This window comes from Protopterus annectens, chromosome 10.part0, assembly GCF_019279795.1.
Source record: "Protopterus annectens isolate FY-2018-M chromosome 10.part0, PAN1.0, whole genome shotgun sequence".
In the NCBI taxonomy this organism is placed as follows: Eukaryota; Metazoa; Chordata; order Ceratodontiformes; family Protopteridae; genus Protopterus; species Protopterus annectens.
This window is the reverse complement of record NC_056744.1, coordinates 1,515,338,050-1,515,364,672: the sequence shown is the minus strand read 5'-3', so window position 1 is coordinate 1,515,364,672 and position 26,623 is coordinate 1,515,338,050. Positions and strand designations below refer to the sequence as shown.

The following is a 26,623-nucleotide window of genomic DNA, read 5'->3' as shown; positions in this document are numbered from 1 at the left end:
ATGAATAACAAGTGACAGACAAGACTGTTAGTGCCATATTGTTACTTACATCTTGCCTTTTCTCATTTTGCTTATTACAAATTGCTATATCAGTTAAGGACGCCATCTACCAAAAATGTAAAGACACCAAAATAGACTATGGAAGTTAAATGAAACTATTTAAAAAAGGTGCTGTAGGCATGAATCTGTTTAGCAATGTAGTGTTGCTCTTGCCTGATGACTGGTCTATAATTTGGCACATCTCTGTAATTCTTATGTTGTATATCAATCTATTGAAAATATGCCTTACCAAAAGGCAATTGATTGAACACAACTTGTTTATCAACAGCCTATCAAAACTAAAAAAAGTGTTTTTTTTTGCAGGGGGCAAGTCACCCCTGCACCTCTCACATCCTCTGCTAATTATATATAGCAACTCCGAGATCACATCACAGTGGGGAAAGGGCAAATTATCTGATCCACACTATTCCATGATATTGCCCAGAAGAAATGGCAGAACATTTGATCAGCCAATTTCTGATCAGCTGTGCCATTGTTTCCCTGGGTTTGACAAATTCTCCTTCAACTTGTCAGTATCCTCTTGTCTGTTACAAAGTTTGTCACATACAAGAAAAGAGGCACATTGATCATTTAACCAGTTTATTCTGTGTCATTACAGAACATCAGTATTTTGTTCAAAATATGTTTTTTTTGGTGCAAGCCAGAGATTACTATTTTTCTGAGTTTCAAAATCTTATTTATTTATTTATAGACACCGAGTGGAATGGTGGACTAACAAGCAAAGCAAAATAAACAAACAAAAAAAAAAACGGCTTTGAAAGGGCTTCTATTTATCTGGCTATGATGAACATGTTATGCTCCAAGGTTTGAAGGAGATCTCAAATGTTGTGTTTGTAGTTATGCAGTCACCTGTGGGGAGAGGACAAGTGAAGAGGGCCAAGGTAGTTGTCAACGTCTCTGAGAAAGCTGACAAAATAATATTGAATGTGCATTTTCTTTTTTTAATCTCTCTGCTTGTGACCTTGTCTTCCATGAACTATCTAGCCCCTTCATACCCCACGGGATTGAGAGCCAACACCAGCCCATTCATCCCACTGCAGGGCAAGAGCCAATCACAGAGCTCACCCAGGCAGATATTAGGGTTTCCCCTTCTGAGGCAATAAAATAATGTTCATTAATATACATTTTCTGAAGTAAAAGAAGCCTGTAATGCTAATTGTCAGTATTTAGCAAATGTAATTCACCACCTTTTCTCCAAAAGTCACCAGTTATAGGAAGGATTAAAAAGGAGAAGAGTTAAAATTAAAAAGTCAAAATCAGGGATGACCCTGAAAATCAGGGACAGTTGAGAGGTATGACTCCTAGAGCCTTAAGCTGCAAAACAAGATTCCAACATTTCAAAACTGTAAAGTTCCAACTTTGACAACGGTTTCTTTTTAAACTGATTATTCAAATTCCATATCAACAGCATTCCATAGCACCATACCTACTGATAATTACATACCGCCTAGGCCAGAAAAACCTTGATATACTCATTGTACTGATCACTGCTGCAGTAGCCTTAGCTATATGGGTTATATCCTGCCAGGGATATAACAGCCAGCAACTTCCAAAGCTTCAGGGCACCTTCCACATGCCCAAACTGTCAGGCATCTTGAGCTGAACTGACCAAAAGACAAGTTTGGTCTTTAAAGCTTTACTGCTGTCAGAGTATGTTCCGCTATAGCTTTCGAGGATCAGTGGTCGGCTTGTACTGCTTCTTTGCTTGGCAGATAAGTTTCCTTTGGGTAAAAACCTTTCATGTAATAATTTTGCTTATTTATACTTTCTTCCTCAGGAAAGCTACTTTAAAGCTAAGAGTTTGTGTTTTAATGGACTCTTACAAGATTGCACTTTTAAACATAAGTACTGTTTTTCCTGTCAGTTTAATAGATATCTAAAGTAACTGAAAACCATTTTTTTCTGCAGAGAAATTGTGTTTATATTAATTTGTGGGGCTGCCAAAGTGTTTTAAAGTGCTTTTTACTGAGTTTATCTAGGAAAAAGTGAACTTCTAAAGCCTTTTTTATTAGCATTTGCTACTTGTTTTCCCCTTGACCATGAAAGTCAATCCCATGCTCAGTAGTTCTTCCAGATTTTTTGATCAATTGTTCATTTCTTGTGATGGTTAGAAGAAGGGACAACCTGTGTCAAAACAGACTATTTCCAAATGGTTGTCTAAGGCTTTTACCTTTTGGTGTACTCTTCATAACAAAACTATGACAGGCAGGGTCAGGGCCCACTCTACCAGAGCCTTGGCTTCATCTATGGCCTTTTTAAAAGGATTGGATTCCAGAAGTATTTTAGAAGCAGAAACTTGGTCCTCTGTACATAATTTTACAAAGCCCTATAAGCATGATTCCTTCTTTAGGTCTAGAACAGGCTTTACAAGGACCATTCGGCGGTACTGTAGTTGAGGGCCTCACCAGATGCGCAGTAGCAAGCCACACCCAAAACCCACACCCGTGATATGTCATTCATGAATATGCATTCCCTCCCAATGTACAACCGAAGGAAAAAAAAGTGCACTTGACGTTGTAATACGACAGTAAATATAACAGTAAACTGAAAGTAAATTACTGGTATGGCGTGAACCGACATTTAAACAAAAAAAAAAAACTTTCTCAACCTTGGGGCATTTCAGTTTCTTAAGAGGACTGCCAACTGCTAAATTATGGATTTGATACAACGTAATAGCTTTTTATTTAAACTAAAGTGTTTCCATTGTCACAGTGCTTTTAATAGCCAAATAGTCACCAAAATCTCATATTGACACTTTGAACAGTTATGTGCTGTCAGTACAGCATGCAATCATAACGGAAGTGTAACCGCTTCTTCTTTCTTTCACTCAGTTATGGGGTTAAGTCTTTAAGTATTACAGGGTGTTGCAGCATGACTGAAATTTGATATGCACATATTGTGTATAACGGCAAGTTTTAATCGACCTAAAATGTTAAAAAAAAAAATATATATATATATATATATATATATATAGAGAGAGAGAGAGAGAGAGAGAATTTATTGCCAGTTTGTCAAAAACCCCAAGTAATATGCAGATCGGGTTTGTCACTCAATTTGTGACACGCCCACTTCTGCGCGAAAGGAACTGGTGAGGCCCTCAACTACAATATCGCCGACCATTCTCCAGAGAGTCCAGGAATCTTCAACTTCCACCACTTAAATGTAAGCTAGGGTAATCTACCCCTATAGCTAAGGTTACTGTGACAGTGATTAATATGATGAGCATAGTACGGCCATGTAAGCAAACTTACCATAACAGTAGATGTTTGAATGATCATTCCTGCAGTAGCCACTCCTTCCCTCCATCCCAATTTTTTTTTTTTATGTCAGGGTGTGGACATTTATTTATTTATTATTCCTAACATTGCCCTTTCAGGACTCAGCTTCCTTCTCTTTGCTGGTAGGAAAGCCCTGAATGTCTTCACACCCTGAGTTGGTAGGAAAGCACTGTAGGGCTTCACACCCTGAGTTGTCTTTTACCCAGCTCCGATCGAGTTGCTTGACAATTTAGGTACATGGAGGTTCCCTTAAACTTTGGAAGCTGGATGGCTGTTAACCTTGGCATGATATCACCTCATTTTTTCCAACCGGCAGTAGCGAAGACTACTGCAGCAGTGATCATTCAAACATCTGTTATGAGACGTATATTTACACAATTGTACTTTATAGTTGCTGAACAAAACTGTTAGGATTTCATGGGTGCCCGACCTGCACAGCTGTGGAAGGGAATAAAGGGCAATCTGTGTTTATTTATTTGTTTAGTTTTGTTTACTGGGTAGAACACTGATCAAATCTGACCATTTTCAGGTCAGCCTGAATAGTGATGAGTGAAAAAGGAGAGAACAGTTCTGTAATTTTTTTTAGCAATATTGTTGTATAAAGAAGGAGAAGAAATGGAATAAGCCCATATATGGAAAACCTCAATGTCCTCTCAATGCCCCAAAAGTCCTCAAAAGTAATGGCAAAGCCGGCCAGATACAGGTAACAGTTTTTACAACAACAAAAAAAGTATATGTTGAACATAATTTTGATGCAGTTACTGATGCACCATCACGGAACTTAGCGACCATGATTGTACACATACAGCGAACTCTGTGGTCACTGGGGGCTCCTTGTTCCTGAGGGTCCACAACCACAACAAGTTGTCTTATCCTGACATTTTGTAACATGTTCTTTAAACCAACAAAAACTAGTACAGGATACCATTGATTATGGTAACAGTGTTTTATCAAGTAACAAGCTTCACAATTCCCATTAAATATTTTGCCAGTGCCCTTGGCTTAGTTAAACCTTGCTTGCAGACATTTTCTCCACTAAAACTAACACAGACAGCTCTGGGTACCTGCATTACGCATAGCTGTGAGGTGGGCTCTTAATCATCCTTGACTGTGTGGGGGCCCACAAAAGCTTCTTCTGGTTGGGGAAAAATGAGGAGAAAAAAATTATTAATTTCCTGATTACTCTCTTTTAACATGAACAGGGTTGTGATATGACCCTGTAAGAATAAAGCTGGTCATGAACATGAACAAGGCAAGCACTAGGGTGATCAGCAGCCTAGAGTGACTGATCTCAGTACAAATCTTGGATTTTAAGAAGGGCTGATGCTTCCGATATGCAGGGATGGTTTTCTCTTTCAGGGAGTTTTATAAATACTGGCATAACACCAGGTACTATAACTTTTAAATTATTTGCTGAAAATTTCTACACAATGCCAGAAATATACAAATAAAAGGTCAAAATCAGGAAAACATTGTATTACTCTAATTCACTTAAAACGTTAACAGAATAACACTTTTTGCATCAGCATGTATTTTTTTAAAAACAAGAAGTATAAAAAAATGTATCTGGATTTATTGACTGTAGTCCTGAATAATTTACCAACAAATCAAGCTTTATATGAAGGACAGAGCAAATTTATGAGATAAAATCAGGTCAGAGGCAGTGACAGGTATGCATTACTCTTCAGTGAAGTATATAAAAATGACTAACCCATGTTGCTGTTTGAGGACCACTAAACAGCAGTCACAGATCTGGTGTGGCAGTACCAGTTTTGCACAATGTATTGCTATTTGTTGAAATAAGTACAAAAATGGTATTGCTATAGTGTGTGTGTGTATGTGTGTGTGTGTGTGTGTGTGTGTGAGTGTGTGTGTGTGTGTGTGTACCTATGCTATAATGCCGGGACACATACATTATTCTTTTGGGTATCACTACAAAATGCAGCTAACAACTTATTATATTTAAATTGTAAGGCATAAAATATATTGGAGAGCATTCAGACATTTAGATGATCTAGGAGTCTGCGGGGTATCCACTCCCCAAACTGTGTAAATGGATACAGGGGCCCCCTTAATCATCCTTGACTGTGTGGGGGCCCCACAAAAGCTGGTGCTGGTTGGAGAAAATGAGAAAAAATGTATTAAATTTCTGATTATGCTCTTTAACCCAAACAGTGCTGTGATATGACACTGTTAGGATAAATCTGATAATGGCTTTTGCTCTCAACCTCTAGAAAACAGCCCTCCTCAGATGCTTGTACAAAAAGGTTGCTATAGGCTATGCGGGGAGGCTGGGGACTGTGTGGTTATTAATACTTTTCATCACAGTCAGACCTTAGAGGTGTGCCTAGGAGGTCATTAAAACTTGAGCCTGGGCTGGGAACAGTGTAGTCATTGTTTCTTTTACTTTTCTCACAGACCTCAGAGGTGTATAAAGAAGGCTACTATAGCTTGTGTAGGGGCAGTGTACTGTCTAGAAGCAACAAAGTAGAATATAGTACCGTGATTGTTTTTCACTTTCCTCACAATTACACTTCAAGCACATATACAGGTGGCTGCCTTTGTGGGTTAGGGATGAGTAGTGAGGAGACATGATATGTATGTATGTCAGCAGTCACTTGAAATACATAACTGTAGCAATTTGAACCTCTGCTTTCATCTAAATCTAACATCAATTGGATGCGTAGGTAGTGATTGTCTTTTTTGGGGGTGTTAGGGAGGAAGGCAGTATGTGCATCCTGAACTGTCTTGTTTATTGTGAGCAACTATTTCATCAGCTATGAATGTTAAGCTTTGAGCCCGACGGGTATTGAAAGAAAAAAAAAATAAAATTGAAATTCTTTTCTTATTAATGACTTATGTTTAGTCCACTGTTGGATTAAAAGGTTGGGAAATGCTCTAAAAAGCATCCTAGAGCATCTATAACCCCTATTGCTTCTGGGGGCACCAACTTAATTGAGTTATTTCCTAAAATATTCTTATTGTGCTGTCTTGGTCAGGAATGGTGTGTTGAAAGGATGCAAGAAAAACTAAAGCTGAACAATAACTGTGACATGTTCTTTGTGTTTCACTGTTGCAGTCATTACATTTGGATAATCTGCTGGCAGGTTGCCCTCAGTCGGCCTGAATAACAAAGTCATAGGTCCTGCGTTGGTTGCTGCCCCTTCTTCCATGACATCAGGTTGTCAGGGGTATAAAACATGCAGCCGACACCATTTTAATCAGTCTTTCTTGCCACGCGGTGCCCGAAGCAGAAGCAGTTCGCAAGTGCTGGTCGGCCGACTCCTGAAATTTTCATTTGCGAGTTTCAGAACCGAAGTCTTCAACTTAAAGCTAAGTACCCCATTAGGGAAACTTTTTCTTGCTCCTTACCGATGTCCGTAAAAGTTAATAATTGCATTACTTGTGGGAAGCAAATACCTCATAAGGATTTTCATCTGCACTGTATTCCTTGCCTAGGCGATTTGCTGTCAGTTTTGTGCTAAATTTAATCAGTGCACTATTAAACATCTGTATATTTTTGCTTCAAAATATTTTGGCTCCAGATTTAACTATCCGCCAATGTCGTTTGGTTAACAATCCGACTACCAGAATACACAAAAAGTGCAAAGAAAAAGACAGAGACAGACCGTCAAGGTCCAAAACCGACGACGAAGCTTCTCCTAAGCCAGTCGCCGGTTCACTGGTACTCAGTGAGGCGCTTTTGCAGCCCCTGATACCCGCTACTTTTGAGTCGCAGGCCTCTATCGAGACCCATTCAGAGTCCGGTATGCCGCGAGAGGCTCTAAGTATTGAGCCCACGGATGTCTCTACCTTGGATGGGTCCAGAGCCGCTGAGCAGGCACAGGCTTCTGAGGGTGTTTTCAGGCCTAAAGATCTGTACATCAAACCGACGCCATCTTCAAAACATAGGCCAAAAGCAGCTTCCACGTTGACAAAAACGATGCTTGGGCCACATGCACAGGCCCCTATGCCTAAAAAACAAATGATCAAAATGGCTGAGGATTTAATTACCATGATCAGGGGTTCCCATCCCCCTCCTGCTAAGAGACATAGGCAAAGCACTGGCTATAAATCTTCAGATCAGGCTTCTATTCCCTCTGATTCCTCTTCTTATCAGGAATTATCTATGCCTCCTTATGAGGATTCTAATGCAGAAGATTCCATACCTTCTGCTTCTCCTCCTGAGGATTTTTCTTTTGGAGAGACTCTGCATGCTTTAAGGGAACACTTCCACTGGGAGAGTCAGGATTTCTTAGAATCTAAAAAGAGGCTTAGGGATTTCCTTCTTCCTCAGCATAGGCCCTTGGCTATACCGCCTGTTCTAGAAATAGTAGATGATGTTTTTTCAGAATCCTGCATGGCTGCTGATTCCCTGCCTCCAACTCCTAGTAAGACAGATAGATATTTCAGAGTTCCTGACTCCCACAAATTCCTTTCCAAAAACCCTACTGCTGACCCTGAAACCATTTCTCAGGGTCCCAAGGCTGTTAAGGTCTCTACTGCTAAAAACCCTACCCCATCTGATAGAGACTCCAGGACGCTGGAGAGATGGATTAAGAAGGTTTACATGTCTGCAACCTTGGCAATCAGGGCTTTAAACTGTCAATTTCACATGCTTAAATATCAGCAGCATGTCATGGGTTTACTTAGGCAGAAATAAAAGTTACAGGAATTATTGCATTCAGCAGAACAGGTTGGAAAGCATACTTTGCAATGTGGTTTTGATTCCTTGGAGGCCTCTTGTAGGGCCGCCGTTACTGGATCTGTGATTAGAAGGCATGCCTGGCTCAAGGAGCAAAATCTGCCTGATCATGTTAAAGTTAAATGGTTGGATGCCCCTTTGCAGCATGATACACTGTTTGGTAATAAGGCAGAAGAAGTTTTAAAGAAAATGGAAGACAAAGCTAAATCTATGCAAACTGTAAAAGATTTCTTGCAAGTGCAGCCACCCAGGTTCAGTATTCACTGGCCTACAAAAATTGGTCCTTTTCTGTGTCCAACAGACCCACTCAAGGCAAATCCAGGTGCACAAAAGGCTCCAGATACCAATCACAGGGTTCTTACAGGTCACAGCAATGGGGTGCCTCCGCCTCCAAATCTGGAGGAAACAAAGCACAACCCTACAGTAATCAGTCTCAATGACTTCCCTCTACCATCACCAAGCACTTTTCTTTTGGCAGCCCCCTTGGGGGGAAAACTTGCACTTCATGCCCAGAATTGGCAGTTAATTACCCAGGACAAGTGGGTATTAAACATAGTATCCCAGGGGTACAGATTTCATTTCCATACTTTGCCAATTCCAAACGGATGGCCAGATCTGCCACAAAACCAGTGGGCAGAGGCTCAGAGACAGGTCATGTCCCTCATGGATATGGGGACTATTCAGCCAGTACCAGAAAAGGAAAAAGGACAAGGATTTTATTCAAGACTGTTCTTGGTACCCAGAAAAGACAATTCATGGCGTCCAATACTGGACTTATCGATTTTGAACATGTTCCTGGACATTCCAAAATTCAAAATGCTGACTTTGCAACAGCTACTGCCGATGCTAGGCAGGAATGCTTGGTTAGTAACTCTAGACTTAAGAGGCATACCTGCATATCCCAATAAGGGAATCATGCAGAAGATACCTCTGCTTCAAAGCAGGTTTTCTGCATTACCAATTCTCTGCACTGCCCTTTGGCTTATCTACTGCACCCAGGGTCTTCACAAAGTGCCTGGCACCAGTAATCGCATTCTGCAGACAAAGAAGCATCCAAATTTAGCCTTATCTGGATGACTGTCTCATTCAAGCAGAGGACAAGGACACTCTTCTTCAACATCTGGCATTTGTAAAAAGGCTTCTAGCATGCCTAGGGTACACCATAAATGAAAAGAAATCACAGCTGGTACCCTCTTGAATAATTACATTCCTGGGTGCAAGCTTGAATACAACTGCCCAGCTGGCTTATCTCACACCAGACAAACAAAGGCAACTGACAGCATACTTCAAGCTAATGGCAACAAAAACCCAGTTATCTGCAAGACAAATTCTGCAGGCTTTGGGGTTCATGGCATCCTGCGTTCTGCTAATTCCTTATGCAAGACATATGAGGAAACTTCAATGGTACCTAAAAAGTTTATGGAGTCAACATTGTCACAGTCTGGAAACAATGATTCCTCTCTTTCCTTGCTTGCAACAGGAGTTTCTTTGGTGGGCAAAGACATGTCACCAAAACAAGGGACTGTCATTCAATCTACCCCCTGCCATCCAAACCCTAACTACAGATGCATCAGACTATGCTTGGGGGCCCACCTGGCAGGAGAGATGCATTCAGGGCAAATGGAGCCCAAACCAAATGCATCTGCATATCAACCAGAAAGAGATGCTAGCTGTTCAGAATGCTCTGACAGCCTTCAAGGACTTACTTCATCCAGGACAACTTCTAATACAGATGGACAACACCACAGTTATGTGGTACATAAACAAGCAGGGGGTACACATTCCTACCCCCTTTGCAGACTAGCCATGGATTTGTGGAACACAGCCTTGACTTACCAAATACATCTTCAAGCTCAATTCCTGCCAGGAAAGCAAAATACTCTGGCAGATGACCTAAGCAGAAATCTTATGGACCCACACGAATGGAAACTGGATCCACAAATCTTCAGCATGTTAACACAGAAATGGGGGAGTCCAGAAATAGATTTATTTGCCTCTCCACAAAATTATCAGTTGGACAAATTCTGCATAAGAATGCTTCACAAAAAAGCATGGAAAGTGGATGCCATATCCTTCAGCTGGAAAAACCTATCAATCTATGCCTTTCCCCCTCTGCCTCTACTCTCCAAGGTCTTACTAAAAGTCAGACAGGAAAAACCAAAAATGATCCTTCTTGCTCCGGACTGGCCTCACCAGCACTGGTACCCACAATTAAGTAATATGTCTCTTCTTCCTCCATGGTACTTGCCTCAAATACCTCATCTACTGTCTCAGCAGAACTATCAAATCCTACACACCCAGCTCCAAACTCTGAATCTTGCAGCATGGCTGGTCAACTAATTAGTCAAACTACACCTCTCAGTAAATCTGTGATGAATGTCATTTTGGAAGCCAGAAGGCCTAGTACTAGAAAATCTTATGCTGATAAATGGAAGAGATTCTGTGTTTGGAACCAAACACAAGGAACAGACACAGCAAAGCCCAATATTCCTCAGATTTTACAATACTTGATTGAGATGCTTGACAAGGGCCTATCTTTTTCTTCAATAAAAAGCCATGCCTCTGCCATCTCGGCTCATTACAACACAGAGCCTCCCCTCTTTTCTCATCCTCTGCTTAAACAGTATCTTAGAGGGGCCAAAAATTAAGGCCTCCCAGAAGAGCACCAGCTCCTGCATGGGATCTCAATTTTGTGCTGGAAAAACTCTCCCTGCTGCCTTTTGAACCAGCAGCTACTATGGATATAAAATTTCTATCTTGGAAAACAGCCTTTCTCTTGGCAGTCACTTCAGCAATACGGGTTTCAGAACTGCAGGCTCTCATGGCAGTGAAGCCTTTTATTATATTTTACCCGGACAGGGTGTCCCTCAGGACCAATCCTTCTTTTATGCCTAAGGTGGTATCCAGTGTGGCCCTTAACCAGACCATTCACCTGCCAACATTTTACCCAAATCCGCAGAACAAGGGGGAGCGGATTCTGCATTCATTGGATGTACACAGACAACTACGATTCCACTTAAACAGGACCAAATTTCTAAGAAAGTCTAAGCAACTACTGGTAGCATTTGCTGCAGGGTCAGAGGGGAAGGCTATATCAAAGCAGACTATTTCTAAGTGGATAAGCCACTGAATTTGTTTCTGCTACTTGCACCATGGTGAACCTGTGCCCAAGGGGATCAGATCACATTCCACCAGGGCTACCTCTACTTCAGCAGCTTTTCTCAGAGGGGTTCCAACCAAAGACATTCTAGAAGCTGCTACTTGGAGTTCTGTTCATACCTTCACAAAGCATCATCATTTGCCTCTCTTCTCCAAATCCAGGGTAGGCGTTGCCACTGCAGTTCTGCAGGGCCTTTTAGCCGCTCTTAATGCTGTTTAGTTCCATCCTCCCATCCATAGCTTTGGGATTCTGCCCAAATATAATGACTGCAACAGTGAAACATGAAGAACATAGTACAGTTGTGTACACTTACCATAAATGTAGACGTTTAAGTGTATTCACTGTTGCAGTCCGGGTTACCCACCTGCCATCCCCCTTTTTTACACCTTTTCTTTCCTTCTCTATACTCAAAAGCCTTTGGGGTGTATTTGCTTTTAGATGAGGGTAAAGTTTATGTTTCTATAAGTGTTTTATATATATATATATATATATATATATATATATATATATATATTTATTTATTTTTTGCTCACCATTTGGGGGGCACCTGACATCTGGGGCAAGAAAAACTGATTAAAATAGTGTCAGCTGCATGTTTTATACCCCTGACGACCTGATGTCATGGAAGAAGGGGCAGCAACCAATGCAGGGCCTAAGGCTTTGTTATTCAGGTCGACTGAGGGCAACCTGCCAGCAGATTACCCAAATGTAATGACTGCAACAGTGAATACACTCAGACATCTACATTTATGGTAAGTGTACACAACTGTACTTTTCTTTCCCTAATCATAATTTCTTTTCAAGCCATCATTGGATGAAAAGGTTGTGTAAAAAAGAAAAAAAGAAAAGCATATAGAAAGTTATGGCTTCTTGAAAAAGCTGAAAAGTAAGATACAATGTGGGAAAAGGAAGAAAACAAAAATAATGTGCATGATGTGGGGAACTGGGATGTGGGTCAAACATGTGTGTTTGTACTTGTGTGTGTGAGTGGAGAGTGAAACAGGAGGCAGTGCTTAGTGCACCATTTCACCTGTGCCCAGCTCTGTACACAGAGTTATTGTAATGTACCATTACTGCAGTTAAATGCCAGTAAATGTTAAATGTCCCTTTGTGAGCTGAGCCAACATAGTGTGGTACGCAGGCCTGTTATAACGTAAGAGCATTGTAGCTACAGGTCAGTCTGTGTGTACTACTCCTAAAAGTTCACACCATGAACTAAAAGGCTGCTAGGGGAGCAGCAACAGGGTGATACTTAGACTGGAACTGCCTAGGGGGCCTCCAACTTGGTATTTGCTGGAGGCCCTAAAAATGTTAACATCGGCTTTGGTTGTACATCATTAACTCATGCAGTACTTATGGTAAACTCAGTTTAATGCTGGCAGGTAGGTGTTGGTCAGGCTTACATGACTTGTGGTTAATATGGAAGGAAGGTACTGCAGTGCAAGCACCCTAAAGCAGGTCCTGAACTCACTACGGGAGGTGTTGAGTCAGTGTGGAGATCCAGTCCTCTGAAGACAGAGAAGAATGTGTTTAAATGGAGCCAGCTAGGATAGCTTTGATGGGCATGAATACAGCCAGACATAGCCAATATTCCCTGTAGTGGAAACATCGCTGCTTGGTTTATGATGGTAAGTGTGGGGTTGGGTGGGGTGAGGCAGTGCACATTCATTATTTTTATTTTCCAGAGTGGGACTGCATCACTGACCTTTGCATGTAACAAGCTTGTAAACAAGGGGAGCCTTGTGCTAGATCTAGCTCTGGCTAGATCGTGCCCATTTTGGAACTGCTTTAAGATGATGAAGAGAGATAATAAATATATTCTAAAAATCTTGAGCTCAATGATCTGTGTATTTGATGCATATTACAAGTTAAGTCCCACCTTAATTTAGCAGTATGATTTAATCAGCAGAAGGTAACCTCATTCTTGCCAAAATGCTTCCAGTCAAACAAGTCATTTGCACTCAAGTGTACACTGTGTAGTTTATAGCATAGAAATAATTAGGAGTGTTTTAGTGAAAAGCAAGTCAGATATGTTTTTTTCATAGCCTGTCCCATAAAAATGTTGCCCCCTGTAAATTGTTTCACACAGACTGAATAACCTAGAGTGGGACCTTGGTATCACATTCCAGATTAATTACCGCCTGTTAGTTTAGCTTTGAGGGCTTAAGGACTATTAGCAGTTATAACTTACAGGGAGGCAATAAACTCGAAACCCCAGCTTCTTACAATCATGGGAGGGGTGGGGTCTGGATAGTGTCTTTTTTATTGCTATCTGAAGCAGAGCTCTCAACCAGTCAGGGACGAATCTGAAAATAATCAGGGTGAAATCAATTAATAATCAGGGACAGTTTTAAAATATTAACACAATTAACTTGAGGCATTCACAGAAAGTGTGAATTAATATACATTTTCTGTAGTGAAAGTATATAACTATAATTGTTGTCGTCATTAAGTGTAAGTCATTACCCTTCTCCGGAAATGTACAGTTTTAGGGTTTAAGAGGGCCAGAGCTAAAATGAGTCAAAATCAGGGACAATAGGGAGGTATGTTCTGGAGCAGGTTGAGAACTGTAGTCTAAGAAAAAATAGTTGACTTCCTGAGTACATTCATTTTGTGTTAGCGTGACTTGATAGTATTCTGTAAGAGTGAAACATTTGCATAATCATCAGTGCCAAAATAACTAAATGTATCTGTAATTTTTCTATGTGGAGCTTTTCTCCCCGGGCCTCTGCTGAAAAAGGGCCTTTTCAGCTCAGTCAGACACCCCCGGTTAACAAATGTAAAATAAATAAAATAAGTGCAGGAAAGAACTAATATTGTTCGCCAACTCTAATTTGTAGAGAATGGTAATAAAGCAGAACAGGAAGTTTTGGTTATACTGGGTTTACAAATCCGCAAAGGCAAAAGTTCCAAAAAGTAATAAAGGCACTGCTCCCAGATAAGACCTTAACGCTCAATTTTATTCACAGATACAGATGCAACCAGCGTTTTCGCCACTCTAAATAGGTAGCTTCATCAGAGGTACAAAACAGCGCGAGAACTGCGCTTTAAATAACATTCATTATTTTAAAATGAGGCTGTGCCTCCATATTTTCTAAGTAAATCAATTAGATGAAAAAAGTTATTAAAGATTGTCACAAATCAAATAAAAAACACATTTACAATGAAACATTTTGTCTTAACTTTTTGGATGGGAAAGGACAACCCATTAAAAAGGGTGCACTTAGATACATATTAAATAAAACATTTATACCATATTAGATAAAATAGCGCACTCAAACAAAAACTTTCTATATATTTTTTATGTATTAACTAAAAAACATAATTTAAGTGGCTGTAAAAGCAGTTGGATCAAAACAGAGTAATATTTTTTAGTTTTATTTAAGGACAACTTAAAAGACAATGCCAACCAGTAGCAAAGCCAGCCCTGGTAATTTGCAGCGTATTGGCATAAAAACCATACACATGGCTAAAAGAATATATATATAGATAGCCTACTAGTATCATAACGTTGAAGTAGTACAAAACCTACACTAAGAAATCACTTAGTTAAGTGGCAAAAGGTGCACACCTAGGGTGTCACCTCATATATGACTTAAGCTTCAAATAAGGTGCTATATTGCAGCTTTCATTCAAGCTGGGTGCGTTAAAAGCATGCAGCTTGAGCTGCCATAATAGCTCTCTAATTTCCAATAACATAGATGTAGGGCCACCCCCTACAAGAAGCTGGTAGATGGTCAATTCCCATAAACAGAAAAACATGCTCGGGGAAAGAGTCAATGTGTTTAGTCAAAGCGTTTTCACTTTTCTTGTTTTTGATAGCGTAAACATGCTGATAAATCCTGTCTTTGAACCTTGTATCGGTCTTCCTGACGTAAAAGGCAGGACAGCAAGAACAGAATGCGATGTAAATAATTGACTTTGTATTACAATTTATTCTATGGCAAATAGTAAATTTTTTACTCTCTAGAAAGAATATTTACAGCCACTTAAATTATGTTTTTTAGTTAATACATAAAAAATATATAGAAAGTTTTTGTTTGAGTGCGCTATTTTATCTAATATGGTATAAATGTTTTATTTAATATGTATCTAAGTGCACCCTTTTTAATGGGTTGTCCTTTCCCATCCAAAAAGTTAAGACAAAATGTTTCATTGTAAATGTGTTTTTTATTTGATTTGTGACAATCTTTAATAACTTTTTTCATCTAATTGATTTACTTAGAAAATATGGAGGCACAGCCTCATTTTAAAATAATGAATGTTATTTAAAGCGCAGTTCTCGCGCTGTTTTGTACCTCTGATGTAGCTACCTATTTAGAGTGGCGAAAACGCTGGTTGCATCTGTATCTGTGAATAAAATTGAGCGTTAAGGTCTTATCTGGGAGCAGTGCCTTTATTTACTTTTTGGAACTTTTGCCTTTGCTGGTTTGTTCGTGTCTCACAGTTTCGGTGTGTAGTTTACTGGTGGTTCCAACGTACATGGAGAGCCCTGCTAGCCCGGTGATTTTCGGGCAGTCCAACTTGGATGCCGTGGATGTACCTAACTTGCTTTCACAGCTTACGCAAAAGCTTGAAGCGCTCAACAGTCGTTTGTCTGCCTTTGAGGATTCAATTGCAGTGCGCTCCCGCTCTAACACTGAGGGTTCTTGTAACCGTGCTACTACAAGCAGGGTAGTGACTGACTCACAAGGATCCATACCGGCGGCGCAACCGATGAGAGCGGTAAACCCTGGGATTAGTTCTGTTTTAAACGAACCTTCTAACTTGCGGTCTAAGGCAGCATCTGATGACACGAGTCTTGAAAACGCACTTATTGGCGAAGGGACAATATCCGAATGGATACACAACACAGGTGACTTTTTTATTTTCAATAAATTTATCAGTGACTCTTCGTCGGTGCAGAACCAGGTCCCGATTGCTACATCGGCAACCTCTTTACCAGACAAATTAAAGCTGCTCGATTCTAAGACATTGAAATTACGCAAATTACAACTAGAAGTGGCGTATTTTAAACAATGCCTAAATGAGGGCATTATTCCTAAGGGGTTGAGAACTTGTTTTACGCCCTCAAACTTTATCAATAGCAATGCTTACTTAACTGATTTAAAGGCTTTGTTTCAAATGCAAGGTTTACAGTTATTGGAATTACTTGTTAAACACTACTCTGTTGCTATTGAAGGTCTAACTGAAGAAGTGTGTTTGTTGGATGGTGAAATTAAAATTGATAGGGCGTTTGCACAATTTAGGTTTGACCATTCGCGTATCTTTTCTAGTATAGACACGTATATGGTCAAGCTTAAAGTAAATAAGTCTAAGAAGTTATATAGGGATAGGCTTGCTTACTCTAGAGACAGAGCTTTCCCTAACTTGTGTTGCCAGAACAACCCTGGCAAGGTGAATACACCTGATCCAACTGGTGCTGAAAGCACAGATGACTTAGATAATATAGATGGACACTCTAATAACTTGGGAGGGGAACAACCTCTTCGTAGAAGCAATAGGAATAGAAATAGGGGGCATAAAAATGGCGGTCAAAATGACCCACCAGTTCCTTGTTCTTTTAATGAAGTTAATGCCAATCAAAATAAGGAAAACAACAATTTTTTTAGGGAACAGGAACAACCCAAGACAACGCAAGGAGAACAGGAATTGGAACTAGTTAACAGTGCCACCCTTGAGGAAAATGCTGTTTTACCAAAGATTATTGTAAATAAGAAGGGGGATTTTACAATTTATAATTTTTCATCACTGACTTTAGAACCTGAATTGGTTGAGCTGTTAGCTTTGGGTAACACGTTTGTTCCGTCCAGGAAATGTGACGTTGCCAGGGTTCTATTGGACCTAAAGTGTTACGTGAGAAAGCTGAATTTGAAACTACTATTTGGTGACATGGAAAAATCTTCTGTTCCCAAATTAAAACTGTCAAGCGTTTTTTAATCCACCACTTCACGTCACGCTAAAAATGTTCGAGTGTGTATGTGAGTTGGATATTAGACACATGGCAAATTCTTGTAGGAACAGCCCTAGTCAGTTCAACATCTCAAAGGAGCAACTTTTAGCTCTTAATGCTTTGCGTTTTGCAGGTGTTAGAATTATTAAACCTGATAAGGGAGGAGGGCTAGTTATATTTGAGCAAAGTGATTATGTTGAACGCATGTATAAGGTGTTAGATTCTAATTCTTATAACAAGTCTTCCGCCAATGAGATGAATATGTGCTCAAACAGAACTAGAGGGTATTTTAGAGACCTGTTTATTAGTGGAAGAATAGATGAGGACACCTTTAAATACATAGACATCTTGTATGCTAGAACCCCTGTGATGTTTGGAATTCCCAAGGTTCACAAAAACCTTGGGGACCCACCAATGAGAGCTCTCATTGATGGAAGGGCGTCCACCACTTACCCCTGTTCCAAATATGTTGATTCATTACTTAGAAAATATGTGGAACTGTTACCTAGTATATGTAAAGACTCATGGTCCTTTTTGTCTGAAGTAAATAAAATACCAACGGTAGAGGGGATTAATTTTTTGACCATCGATGTGGTGGATTTATACACATCTATTCCACATCAAGAAGCCCTAGAGTGGATAGAGCTCCTCCTGATAGAACTTGGTGCCCCTTTAAGTGAGATTAACAACATCACTGAATTGCTTGATATCATCCTTACTTCTAATTTTTTCACCTTCGAGAGGGAGGTCTATATCCAGAAAAGAGGAGTAGCGATGGGCTCCCCTTGTGGAGCAGCCGTGGCCAATTTGTTCATGGCATACTGGGAAAGGAAGTTTGTGTTTACCAATCCAGAGTGGAGTGATAAAATAGCATTTTATACCCGCTTTTTGGATGACATTTTTATTTTTTTCAAAGGGGACTCTAGCACAGCGGACCAGTTTGTTAACTTTTTGAATCGAACAACTTCCTTTTTGAGTTTCACATATAGTTTCGGTACAGAGGTAATGAACTATTTGGATGTTAAGCTATCTAGGGGTAGTCAACCGGGTTCACTTAAATCAGAAATCTTTAGAAAAGACACCTACGTGAACTCATTTCTTCACTATACTAGTTCACATCCTCCCAAGCAAAAAAGAGCTATAGTAAAGGGCCAACTTGTGAGGGCTGTTCGAATGTGTAGTGAGTTTGAAGACTTTTTACTTGAATGTGAGACTCTAAGGAATCTATTCATCAATCGGGGTTACCCGCAGTGTTTGATAGACGACTTGACAGTTGAAGTGAGACATAAAAGAAATAGCGGCTTCTATAAACCACTTCTTTCTATAACATCCTTAACGCCTGAATGTGAGGGGTCACGAGGGGATGCTATTGTGAATTCAAGTCCCTCTGACACATGTCCAGTAGGTACTCTAACCAATGTGTTCCCATGTAGTTTCATCTCGACATTCAACTTAAACTCCTTAGTGATACAGGACATTTTATATAAGAATTGGGCTTTTATCTCCAGTAATGGACTGTTGCTCAATAAACTTGGTGATAAACCGGTGATGGTGTTCAGGAGAGGGCGTAATATAAAGGACCTCCTCCAAATGAGCCAACTTGGAGACAACTGTTCTAGAACTAAGGGGTCTTTTGCTTGTGGTTCTTGTAATTTTTGTATTCACATTAAAACAGGTAGTACTTTCTTTCTAGAGTGTAAAAAATTTACTATTTGCCATAGAATAAATTGTAATACAAACTCAATTATTTACATCGCATTCTGTTCTTGCTGTCCTGCCTTTTACGTCGGGAAGACCGATAGAAGGTTCAAAGACAGGATTTATCAGCATGTTTACGCTATCAAAAACAAGAAAAGTGAAAACGCTTTGGCTAAACACATTGACTCTTTCCCCGAGCATGTTTTTCTGTTTATGGGAATTGACCATCTACCAGCTTCTTGTAGGGGTGGCCCTACATCTATGTTATTGGAAATTAGAGAGCTATTATGGCAGATCAAGCTGGATGCTTTTAACGCACCCAGCTTGAATGAAAGCTGCAATATAGCACCTTATTTGAAGCTTAAGTCATATATGAGGTGACACCCTAGGTGTGCACCTTTTGCCACTTAACTAAGTGATTTCTTAGTGTAGGTTTTGTACTACTTCAACGTTATGATACTAGTAGGCTATCTATATATATATTCTTTTAGCCATGTGTATGGTTTTTATGCCAATACGCTGCAAATTACCAGGGCTGGCTTTGCTACTGGTTGGCATTGTCTTTTAAGTTGTCCTTAAATAAAACTAAAAAATATTACTCTGTTTGATCCAGCTGCTTTTACAGCCACTTAAATTATGTTTTTTAGTTAATACATAAAAAATATATAGAAAGTTTTTGTTTGAGTGCGCTATTTTATCTAATATGGTATAAATGTTTTATTTAATATGTATCTAAGTGCACCCTTTTTAATGGGTTGTCCTTTCCCATCCAAAAAGTTAAGACAAAATGTTTCATTGTAAATGTGTTTTTTATTTGATTTGTGACAATCTTTAATAACTTTTTTCATCTAATTGATTTACTTAGAAAATATGGAGGCACAGCCTCATTTTAAAATAATGAATGTTATTTAAAGCGCAGTTCTCGCGCTGTTTTGTACCTCTGATGAAGCTACCTATTTAGAGTGGCGAAAATGCTGGTTGCATCTGTATCTGTGAATAAAATTGAGCGTTAAGGTCTTATCTGGGAGCAGTGCCTTTATTTACTTTTTGGAACTTTTGCCTTTGCTGGTTTGTTCGTGTCTCACAGTTTCGGTGTGGGGTTTACAAATCCGGGATGCATGCCTATCAGTTGTTCAGACCGTCTAGATTTTTGCCTTGTGTTTTTGGTCTATTCATCCTAAAATGTGTGGTTTTCTGGCAAATCACTGAAGTGTGAAGTCACTGAATAATGGTATACATTTGAGTTTCAGATCCTTCAAAAATGCATGCTAATGCAAAATCTTATTATTCTGGCAACTTTCTAAGATTATAAAAGCAATATTTAAAAACTGTACCAGATTTTTGGGCTTTGACCCCTCCCCAATTATTTTTTGGCAGTGTTCAAATTTCATAAATTTAGAGGTTGAGATGTATGCCTGTCCTAGATTTTCACTCAAATTTTGTCTCTGTCCCTCTTAATCCCTTCTAAAACAGGTGGCTTTTGGGAAGAGATGGTGAATTACACTTAACAAATAGTGACAATAATTATAGTATAAACTTCTTTTACTTTGGGAAATGTATATTAAGTCTCTTATTCTGTTAATGTCTTAAATTAATAGTACAATCCAACCATCCTTCCACAACCCCTTTTTCCCTTTTTTTTGGCATATGGGGTCAGGCTGTTGCTTCAACAGTGACAGTCATGAAGAGCTAAGGTTTACACCACCAGGTGGCTAGCCCCACTGAGGTAGTTCTTTCACACCACACAGTCACACCTATGGCCAGTTTAGAGTGTTAAATCCATCTACTACATGTCATTGGAATGTGGGATGAAACCCACGTACATAGGCAGACTCCATACAGAAGGCACCCAAGCCAAGAATCAAACCAGGGAACCTCTTGCTGTGATATGACGACACTAACCACTGTGCCTCCCTCTCAATATTTTTAAAATGTCCTTCCATTATTTGTGGATTTGTGCCCAATTCTGTTGACATCTGTTCCTGATTGGTTGAGAGATAAGCCCTAAATTAACTTTAGGGAATGGGTGACCTGTAGATTGGCACCCTGATTGGAGAATGAACTTTCTCCAGCAGGGTGCTAATATACAAGTAATTCCCGCTGAAAAACAGGTCCACTGATTCATGACAGCATATTAAGCTGCAGTGGAGCTCGGACTGAAAGTAACCTAATGATCCCCATTAAATTATGCTCACTAAGCTGCACTTTTGCTGTTTATCGAGTGTAAAATAATAAAAAGAAATGATAAAAATAAGTGTATTTTTCTGTGTTTGTCTATGTGTGAGAGTGTATGAGTGCATAAGAGTGAGATCGAGATCGGTCGAGCTATTTTACACTCACTAAGCAGCGCTTTTACTGTATAACGAGTGTAAAAAATAAATGAAACAGAAAAAAAGTGTGTATGTGTAATTTTATGTTTCTGTCTGCATTTGTGTGTATGCGTGCATGAAAGTGCAATTGTGTGTGTATATGTGTGTCTGTGTCTGTGTGTATATATATATATATATATGTGTGTGTGTGTGTGTGTGTGTGTATGCACTTGAGCACTGACAGTAGCAGCAGTTAAAAGGTGTGTGTACCTCTTAGCTCAGGATATTTAGATAAACCCTCAAATGGAAACAAAAGCTCAAAATAGGAACATATTTTAAATATTGCTGTTATAAAATCACAAAGTTGCTTGAATAGTAGGATTTGTGTTAGCATGCATTTTCTGAAGGGCTAGTGTATGTGTGTGTGTGTGTGTGTGTGTGTGTGTGTGTGATTTATCAACCACTGGCAGCAGCACTAAAGAAGTTTGCATACCTCTCGACCTGTTGGCTCAAGAAATCTGTGTAAAGCCTAAAATAAAGGGGGAGCGATCCGCAGTGGTGGTGCTGCGGTAGCGTTGTCGCCTCACAGCAAGACATTGTCCCGTTTGATTCTCAGCTAGAGCGCCTTCTGTGGAGACATGTGTGAATGGGCATACCTTCGTTGAAAGTTGTGCGTTAGGGCCGGCAACTCAGCACATAAAAATAAACTGCCAATCATTAGCGGACTGGAGTTCCGCTGTGGCGACCCCTAACCGGGAAAAGCCGAAAGACACAACAACAAAGGCTCAAAAATAGGAATACATTTTAAATATTGTTTTTATAAAATTACAAAGTTGCTTAAATAACAGGATTTGTGTTAGCTTGTGGAATGGGGTACCAGTTCATGTGAAACAGAGCACCTCTATGACTCTGTTCAAATGGAACCTGGACGAGTGGATGGGGCACCATAAATTCTTATTGGGGATAGCACCCACAACCCCCCTGGACATGGGGTGTCATTACTAAATGCAGTCCTGGGTATTGACTAGCATATCTATGGTATTACATTGGGATGAAATGGCTAGGCTTAAAATAACCTCTGGATCATACCTTTCAACTTCTTAGGTCAAGAAATGTGGACAAAGCCATCAATAATAGGGGGCAAAGGCCCAAAAATAGGAACAGAATCCCTTTTTGGTACTTGCGTATTATTGCAACCACATTTTCGCGGTTGCAAAATTCACATACTAGAAAGGAAACGAGTGCAGGAAACACTACAAAGTGTTTTGGTAACTCGTTACTGCTAAGGAATACATTTGGATTACCTTAACACTGACAAATAACTGAACAGTTACGCTTCTTGTTTTACGTGCATTACACATGCACATTTGAATTGACATGGCTGCTGTCTTACTAATGAAAGGAACGTTTGCACTGTGAGGAACGAATCCTGAGAATAAAAAGACAGACATAGGAATCATGCTTTTTTGGTAAACTATTTATTTCTGACAAGTTGTGAACAGGACTGAAAATATCCCTTTCGATGTCAAAGTTGCAGTAACTGGTGCTTGTGAAACGCTTTTTCTGGGGTTGATATGCAATCTCTCGAGCGTGAATACACTTTATGAAATCCACACAGACCAAAGAGGCGTGCGGTGGCATTTTTTTCAAAGTCTTTTTAAACCAGCATTTATGAAAATGCCAGAGGTGCATGTAGGTCGTTGATTTTTCTCTCTTAGCATTGAAAAGTGTCAGAAGCAGCAGTCACCATCGTGAGCGCTGTATTCATTGCCTGACGTCAGTTAAACGTGCAAATCACTTCCTTATTTCATTCTTATTCCTCTTCCAAGCCCATCATCAATATCCCAGAAGACTTCTTAACAGTTTTGCCGAGCGTTTTAAAGTTACGAGCAATTATCGCAACCGCGAAATTGCCATAATACGTAAGTACCCACTTTTTAAATATTGTGCTGTGCACTTACAAACTAAGAAAATCGATAGATCAACAGATTTCTTTTTAGCATAAATTTTCTGAAGGGAACTTGTGTCTGTAATTATTTTCTGACTTAAATTCTCAATGATTTTCCAATGAATTGCCAGAAAAAAAAAAAAAAAACACAATTTTATGAGAAACTGACCCAAAATATGAAGCAAAAAAATCTGAACATTCTGTGAAAAATCTTTGCACAATAACTGAGAGGTATGCTTCGGGTCCATAGCTTAATAAACTCATACCGTTCTATGATTCTGAAGGAAAAAGTCTGAAACTCAAAATGTATGTAATTATTTAGTGAGTTCACCCCCCCCCCCCCCCCCAATAACTAGCAACAAACGACACATTTTAGGAGTAAGGGAAATACAGTAAATATTTGGATATTTTTTAAATGTTACATTTTGGAAGTAGAATGTTTCCTTCAACACTACATATACTACAGCACGTTTGAAACATTAGATGGAAGAACAATTTTAATAAAATATATAATGCAGTTATGAAAATATAAGTAAATTGGGTAATGTGTAAATAACGCCATTGCAGAGGACGGAGAGAGACGACAGACTACGAGCGCTCGTCCTTTATTAATCGCGGAGCAGATCATTGACTTGCACCTTAAGTGTGCGTCATTCGTCCTTTATTAATCGCGGTACAAATCGTTAAGGTGTAACTCATGCTTTAATATTTCTTCATATTGATACATTGTCATGATGACATGTCTAATAGGAATAAACTATATGTAGTACTAGTGCATCGCAGCTTCTTCGGGTAGGCTGGTAAGTGAATCGACGGTGTATTTAAGTTTTCGAACTCTCTTTAATGTTATAGTGTCCACATTGCCACACCAGAACCGTTTTCTCAGAATGGCCGCAGGTTAACTAAGAAGAATCCTAGCAATTTTAATGTCCAGTCTATTCAGCCCCTACTGCCCCACCTGAGATTGGTAACGAGTGCCATTATAATGGTGAGGCGGACGGTAACGGTAACCTGCCGCAGGGCCCTGCCTCGTGCTCCAACGCAACACTTATCTGAAGTTGTGCACCTAGGGTTACCACCTGTCCCACTTTGCGAGGGACAGTCCCTCTTTGGGCAGTTGTGTCCTAACAAAATGTATTAAAAATGGCAAATGTCATGTGATTGTAGGACATCATTATGTCCCATATTTAATGTAATAGTTGCATAAAATAGTAATTTCTGTATCTAAAATACCTAAATGTTACAAGAAACAGAACAAGTAACTAAACTGCTACAGGAATAAGCTTTTATTTAGGCAAGAAAGTGCAGTTCTATCCTTTGTTCTGCTTCTGACCATGGGTATGTGTCGGCAGTCAGCCTATAAAATCTGATGTGTGTGCCGAAAATGTCCCACTTTGGCCATTTGAAAAGGTGGCAACCCTATGTGCACCCCACAAATAACAGTATACCGCTTGTATGTCATCCTGTCAATCTGTGTTAGTGATAGAATTTCGTCCCTCATTTAACTTCGTTGAACTTTTTTCTTCGTTTATTGGAATACGGTGTACAGTTTTTAATTCTGAAATATTTTGTGTGTAGTGTCTTCCAGCAGTACAGGACCGCACTCTTCAGCTCTGGGGGCGATTACTTGAGCAGCCATGACTGACCACCGCAGGTTTATTTAGGCCACCTCTGACTGAGACCTGGACGATGTCGGTTCGGCAAGTTGGAAACCCGGCCGTACTTCATGTTTTCCCATTTTTAATCAGCTAAGTTAATAGCTTTTTAGCCTACATTACTTTGGATCAAAGAAGTAGACATATATTTTTATTATTGCACTCCTAGCTCTATTTCTGCAAAGACTAACCCCTCCGATACGAAAGGAGCAGTATGTGTTTTTCAACTGTTGCCCTGCACAGCAGTTAAAACTGGCTGTTGCTATCAGTTTATATATATATATTTAAAAGCTCGGGGAGGACAAGCTCAGATAAATTCAAACTTTGCAAAAAGAGCGCACTAATCAAAGGTATACAAGTAATCAGCAAATTTATTTTTATCTTAATTATTTACATTTGTTTAATTAGCGGGAAAGTCCGACTGAGCCGAAATGGCAAATTTTCTCAGCGGAGGCTCAGGGGGGAAAGCTCCGTTAACAAAGTAATTTTAACAAGATCAATACGTTATATATACATGCAAGAAGTGAATTATGCATGACTGGACCAATATGAATTGCATGAAAGGGCATACATTTTATAAAATTTCACAATCAGTTGAAGACGTGCACGCATATGTAACAGAGGAGGCATCAACAGGAAGAATATTAATACAGACAATCTCCCACAGAGCTGAAGACTGGGGTCCGGTACCGCTGGAAGATATTGCATACACAATATATCTGAAATAAATGAAAACCATTGGCGCACTGTATTCCAAGAAAGGTAGAAAAAAGTTTTAAGTTATTTGAGGGACGGGATTTCTATCAGTAACAAGGAATGGCAGAGTGACATGTGGGTGCACCGTTCCAGATGAGTGTTTGCCTGGCACACCACGAGGGAGGGCCGCTTACCATTTCCATCCGCATCACTGTTAAGGTGGCACTCGTCCTTACCTATCTCAGGTGGCGACGTTAGGGGAAGGACAGAGGAACGGATAAAACTGGCCATTAAATGTATTAGGATTCTACTTAGTTAAGCTGCGGATAATAGCAGATAGTATCATGTAATGAGCTGTGCAACTTTTTCTAGGAGAAAGGCAGAGATATGCAGATACTCGTATGTTTAAGTAATAATCTATGGATATGCGTGGTGTATCAAGCTTTACCGACGAAAATGTAGTGATCAAACAAAGCCATTAAATCCTTATATACCCATACACAGGAGTGGGTTATTGCTGTTACACAATGCTTGCACGATAAGTACAAGAGAAGCAACGGAGTCGCCATTATTGTTTTATCTATGTGTGTGTATGTGTATGTATATATATATATATATATATATATATATATATATATTTTTTTTTTTCATTAATTGCTGAGATTTTGCGAGGGACTACAGAAATTCAAGAAAAAATGGGTACTTTTATGATTCTTTAATTTTGCAGAACTTACCTGATTTTTTTTTTCTTATTTTGCATGGTCCCTCACCATATAACAGTAGAAAGTCTGGCTGCTCAATGTTACTTCAAGGGATGGAATTTTTTCTATTGGTAAATGCTCGATTTAAAACAAGCATAATGTTTGGGCTGTCCAGTCATTTTGCTCATTTTTGTATAGTAATAAGCAGTTATTGTTTAATTATGTAAATAATTTATTTGGGTGGGACAGGGGTTCAGTGGTTAGCATTGTTGTCTCACAGCAAGAGTTTCCCGGTTCGGTTCTGAGCAGGGATGCCTTCTGTGCAGAGTTGTTCCCTATGTTTGTGTGGTTCCTTCTGGGTGCTCTGGTTTCCTCCCACATTCTAAACACATGTGTCTGGAGTGTTTCTCCATGGGCCTCTGCTTTAAATGGATTGTCCCGTCGTACTTTCCAAGTAAAC

General features: G+C 39.6%; 1 protein-coding gene across 1 annotated transcript in view; it reads left to right on the top strand.

Moving 5' to 3' along the window:
* The first annotated feature begins 22,583 nt into the window (after positions 1-22,583).
* The window catches only part of LOC122813700 (CD276 antigen homolog), a 349,850-nt gene continuing 345,810 nt past the window's right edge, over positions 22,584-26,623 (top strand). The window contains exon 1 of the mRNA XM_044086153.1: positions 22,584-23,085. The gene's annotated coding sequence lies outside the window, so the exon portion shown is untranslated. The remainder of the gene's footprint in view (positions 23,086-26,623) is intronic.